Source organism: Martes martes (assembly GCF_963455335.1).
Source record: "Martes martes genome assembly, chromosome: 16".
NCBI classification, from domain to species: domain Eukaryota; kingdom Metazoa; phylum Chordata; class Mammalia; order Carnivora; family Mustelidae; genus Martes; species Martes martes.
The window spans coordinates 38,675,701-38,681,700 of record NC_137904.1 but is presented as its reverse complement, the minus strand read 5'-3'; positions in this window follow the sequence as shown (position 1 = coordinate 38,681,700).

The following is a 6,000-nucleotide window of genomic DNA, read 5'->3' as shown; positions in this document are numbered from 1 at the left end:
CACAGCAGGACCCAGATGGAAGTGATAGAGCCACAGAGCCTCTTTATGGATCCATGGGGCCAGGCCCCCACAGAGCAGAGCGGGGTGAAGGCAGGTGGGGAGTGGGTCTGAAAAGCAGATTCTGTAGCCCCTGGGGAGGGGAGGGACTTCTGTCCTGGGACTTGTCTGGGGAGGGGGTGGGACACAGTATCTGAAGGCCTGTCCTTCTCTTTGCACTCTTGGGCCCCTGTGAGGAGGGAGACCTTTGTTGTGTTGGGCAGTATCTTTCCTTACCCACTATCTTTCACATCCCTGAATTGGGTTTGCCATTCCCTTTCCTAAGGGCATAAGGATAGAAAGAAGGTGGGTTGTTGAAATAGAAAGCAGAGCTGGAGTAGCTTTAAATACATGCGTTCTGTATAGGGTGTCTGTGGTGAGTGTCCTTGTGTCTGCAGAGACACGTGCTGTCCCGGGTGCCCCTCCCCTTGTGAGGCGAGTCGAGTCTCCCTCTCCTAGGGCTTGCTCAAGGAGAAGGCTAGGCCACCTGGCACTGAGTGAAATTCTCACCGCCTACCTGGGAGGCCCAGCCCTCTCTCAGGGTAGGCCCCGTCCGACCAAAAGTAGGCAAAACTGCTCAAGAGCCGGGCTGTGTCACAGCTGCTGTGTTTCTTAAGGCAGTGGGTGGAGTGGGCTAGCCCTCCTCCCTGCAACCCTGCATTGTGTCAGGGGGAATGTCACATGCTTATCAAATTGTTTCCGTGGTCCTCCGGTCACACAGGGAGACTACATTTCCCAGTTTCCCTTGTAGCTTGAGTAGGGCCATGTGACTAGGTTCTGGCCAATAGGATGTGGGGAGAATGATGTATGCTACTTCCTGGACTGGCCTGAATTAGAAGAACCTGGATTCCTGAGTCACTCACTGTTTAGAGGGGAGCCACCAAGGAGATTAATCTTGGCGTTGAACTGTGATGCAAGAGAGACATAAATCTTTATTATATTAAGCCCCGAGATTTGGGGGTTGATTGTTACAGCAATTAGCTTTCATTAACCTCACTAATATACCGTCCTCCTCCTAGTCTTTGGTTAGATTTCCTCTCATCATACCTATTGATGTTGCCCCAAAGGAATGTTAATGTTGTTGACAACTGACCTTTGTGCTCTGGAGCCAAAATATGTAACTCAAAGAGTTTGGGTATAAAGAAGGAGCCTAGTTTATTACTTTACAGGGCAAAGGAGGCTCAGCAGGAGAAGGCCTTTAAAAATACTGCAAGTTAGGGGCGCCTGGGTGGCTCAGTGGGTTAAGCCTCTGCCTTTGGCTCAGATCATGATATCAGGGTCCTGGAATCGAGCCCCGCATCAGGCTCTCTGCTCAGCAGGAAGCCTGCTTCCTCCTCTCTCTCTGCCTGCCTCTCTGCCTACATGTGATCCTCTCTGTCAAATAAATAAATAAAATCTTAAAAAAAAAATACTGCAAGCCCGCCCTCAAGGAAGGGGCTGGGGGGTTTTACAGAGAAATACAGGATCTAGCCGGTTTTGATAGAAATTGTATACCTACAACCAGCCTCATTTTTCATGTCTTGAGGGTGGTAGCAGGTTCCTGAAACAAAAGATTGAGAAGGGAGGGGGCAGTTTTGCAGAAGAGAGGAAGAAGATGACTTTGTTTAAAATCTAGCCTCCAGAAAGCATTAGTGCAGCCATTTTGATTTTTGTTCAACTTTATGTTTTTAAGCAGTTTCATTAATAAGCCCTGAAATGGAAATATTTGTGGGGTGGTGAGGGAGTGGGATATCTACTGTGTGTGTGGAGAGATAGCACCTCTATTTTGGGGTTCCAGTTTTAGGGGAAGATGAAAGTGACATTTTTTATAGGCTTTTTAAAAAAATATGCTAGGCATTTTCACACATGTTAATTCATTTAATCCTTTCAATATCATGAGAGTTAGATATTATTTAGTATTCATGATTCCTGTTTTGCATGAGAAGACACTGTGGCTCAAAGAGATTAAATAACTCCTATCATCTCACAGCTGGGAAGCTGTCAAGTTACTAATAATCTGGAGGGAGAGAGATGACCCTCAGGGGGAACAACAGAAGACTTTCAAAATGGCGTCTGAAGAAGACCAAGACAGTGAAGAAAGGCATTATCTGCTCTTGCAGAGGGGACGCAGAGCCAATGAGCTGTGAGAATTCATAGGGCTTCACCAAGCATTAGCAGATCACATGTGTTCTCAGGGAAAACACTCGAAGAGAATAGAAGGTGATGGCCTCCTGTCTCAAATGAGAATGCTGCGAAGTTCATCGAGGTCAACTGCCACATCCGGGGGAATCTGTCTGGTAAGAGGAAGCACTGGGATTTGAACTTGTGCTCGATGCCCTTGGTCTTTTTCTCTACTGATGATTGAAGGTGGTCAATCCCTAACTAGGGATTGAGTGGTCAGTCCCTAATCAAAACTTGTAGAATCATTTGGGCTCAATTTTATAAATAATCTATGATGTAGCCACATTTCAACATGAGGAGAACCATGCTTGGGGTGGGGGCTTGGGTCTGAATCTCTGATGGGTGGGGGAGCTGGTACATAAAGGTTCCCAGTTCTGACAAATCTCTCCACCCAAATGAAGTTATACCTTCACATTGCGATTGCTAATATTTTTCGTCCTCAGTCTAAGAACTATCAATAGCAACCGTTGACCTTAATTATATTTTTCCCCAGAGTTACCAATTTTATTGATGGTGCCCAAGGAGAGTCCAACGAGGTACATGTTTTTCTTCACTGTCAACATGGGCAGAAGTGTGGGGTATGGGGGTGGGGGGGGAGTACTAGTTATTTCTTAAGGTGCTCAGGGTCACCAGATTTCTCCTGCTTTTCATCAAATTCTACTATCCTCCTAAGCTTCCCTGAGTGTCACCAATTCTCCCCAACTCTGGCTTTTCTGGGAAGCCACTCCAGTGAGGGTTAAGCCGTCTGGGTTCCTGGAATGGGGCCGTTTCTAACGCTTTCTCCTTGTCAGTGCCCAGTCTCCTTTTGAAAAGATTTATTATCAATTTTTCATCCTCGGCTTCAGCTGGGGCTTTTGACAGATCCTTAGTTATTTCCACACTTTTGGACACTGCAGGAAGGAGTCTGGGTTCTCTTTGTTGCTGGGCTTCTCACTATAATTGGTTTGGGTCTTTAATCACGCAAACTTTTCCCTGAATAATTCTGCAGCAACAGTGTGGAAGATGGCGTCAGCGGTTTGACAGTTGTTTTAATTCACTAGAAAAACAAAACAGTTGCCCTGAGTGCCCATGATTTCTCCTGTCTATCTCTGGTTCGGGAAAGAAAATTGGAAATGGTGTGGCCGAGCTGCCCACTGCTAGTTCAAACTCAGGCTGGGGGGCTCTGGGACACAGCGCTGCAGGGAGAATGAGCTCAGTGCTCTTTGCCCGGAGGATGGTAACACGCTGGGGCTTGGGCGGGGGATTGTCGCTGGCTGTCTATAGTAGCAATCTCCTCAGTCCCAGAGGATCCCTGGCAGGGGGGGAGGGATTCTGAACCTCCAGGGACAGAGGGAGGGAGATCCTAGGGTGAAGTGTGGAACAGAGAGAACTAGGTTTGAATTCTGGCTTTGCCACTTCCTCAGAATAGGCTGTTGAGCAACTTACTTACACATTTTGAGGCTCTGTTTGGCTCACTGTGCTTGGGGCCAGCATGTGTTTATACTACAGAAGACCGTTGGAGGATTGACTAAAATAATGCCAGGAGAGGGCTTAGCACAATGTCTGGCACAGAGGAGGTGTTCAGTGATGATCAGACATTGCTCTCCACTGTGTTTTCCCATCAACCAAGTGGTGCCACAGTGTTGGGCTTAAATAAACCTGGTGCACAGATCAGAGGCTGACTATTAATTCTACGCCTCTCTATAATTCCCTCCTCCATCAAGCAGGCGTCTCCATCCCTAGCTTTGTTTGTCCTGAGCTTTGGGCATTGGTTTCTCCTCCTCTTCCTCCTTCTCCTTTCTACCCCCACACCTTCCTCTGAATTTGAAGTGAAATCGATATAACTTAAAGTGAACCATTTTATTTTTCTTAAAGATTTTATTTATTTATTTGTGAGAGGGAGAGTGAAAACGAGAGAGCTCACAGAGGGAGAGGGAGAAGCTGACTCCCCGCTGAGCAGGGAGCCCGATGTGAGGCTCCAACCCAGGACCCCAGGATCATGACCTGAACCAAAGGCAGACGCTTAAACCACTGAGCCATCCAGGTGCACCACTGAACCATTTTAAAGAGAACAATTCAGTGGCATTTGGCACATTCACAATATTGCACAACCACTCCTCTATCTCGTTCAAAACCTTTGATCACCCCTAAAGAAAGTCCTGTACCTGTTGAGCTGTTACTCCCTATTTCCTCTGCCCCCTCCCCCAAGTCCCTGGTAGCCACCAATCTGCGTTTTGTCTCTATGGATTTACTTAATCTGGGTATTTCATATAAATGAAATACATAGCCTTTTGTGTCTGGCTTCCTTCCCTTAGCATAATGTTTTCAAGTTTCGTCCACATTGTGGGATGGATCAGTACTTCATTACTTTTTACAAAGGAATAATGTTCCATTCTTTCATTGTATGGTTATACCACCTGTTGTTTATCCATTCATCCACTGCTGGGGAATTGGGCTGTATACGCCTGTTGGCTATTGTGAATAGTGCTGCTGTGAGCATGTGTGTGCGTATACTTGTTTGGGTCTCTGTTCTCAGTTCTTTGGGGGTATATACTGGTTACCTATTCTAATTCAGCTCTGCTGTGCTTTTCTGACATTTTCTGCGAGGCACCATGACAGACAGGTGAGGTGCGAGGTCTCCTCCGGGGCCAGGCTCTCTCCTCGGCTACTTACTGGTTGAGTGAGGATCTTGGCTTCTCCGCACCTCTGGTTTCCCTTCTGTAAAATGGAGTTGTAACCACAGTTCCTCCTTTACGGCAGTTTTGCAACATTGCACTGGACCAATGCCCACAGAGCCCATAGTCTGTGCTCATCATTGGTCTCTCTAGGTATCACTACCGGTCTCTCCCTCCACTGTTTCCTACCTGGCGTCTCGTCTTTGATCCCCACTTGTTTAGGGTCTCCCAACATTTCCTGGAGCCCCAGTGGCTGAAGTTTCTTCCTGGACAAGGTGGCTGAGTTACTGGTCTCTCCCTTTAACATGGGGAGTCTCAGGACCCAGGAAGTCTAGGACTCTGAAGCAGGGAAAAGCTTCAGACGAGCGAGCCTTTCAGCATATTCCTGCCTGACCCATAGGAATCTGAAGTCGCCTTCTTCCTTCCTGCTGAAGTCCCCCAGTTCTATGGCTCTGTTGTATTCCAGATCCCATATGACTGTCTTCTCTCTAGAGGAGGTGCCCTTCCTCAGAGCTGCCAGGTGACTCATAACTTTTCCCCCTTCTAGTCATATTCCTGCTCAAGGAAAGGCTTCTTACTGCTTCTTACATTAAGACTGTTTCTCTACAACCAATGAAGTAGGTAGCTCTCTTCCCATTTTATTTCAAAAGCAGTGTTCTCTCTCTCTCTTTTTTTTTTTTTGGATGAGAAATACTAAACTCCGAGGCACAAGGTAAATGTCAGGGTCACCAGCGAGTGAACTGCAGAGCTCAGATTTAAACACTCTAGCCAGGCCCAGGAGCACCTGCTCCTTCAGGTTTGCACACTGCCAACCACCCTGGCTTCCTGATACCAAACCCAGCTGATTTTTCCTTGGTCCATTTTCATCTGGTCTGTACTAAGCCAGTAACGTTTCATCATGCTGGGAGCACCTGCCAGGCTTGTTCTAGCCCCAGATCTTAGTCCCAGCTGTTCTGCTTATCTAGAATACCATACCTCCCACCTATGCCAACCCTGCCACCTGGCAGGTCTAATTCAAATCCCTCTTCCTTCACTAAAGTTCCCCACTGAGCTTTTCAATCAAGATGTTGTTCTTCATTTTGGAATCTCCTATCACTCTTAAAGTTGCTGTCTTTCGGGGCTTCAGCTATCGCAAGCCTTGCCTTTGTGT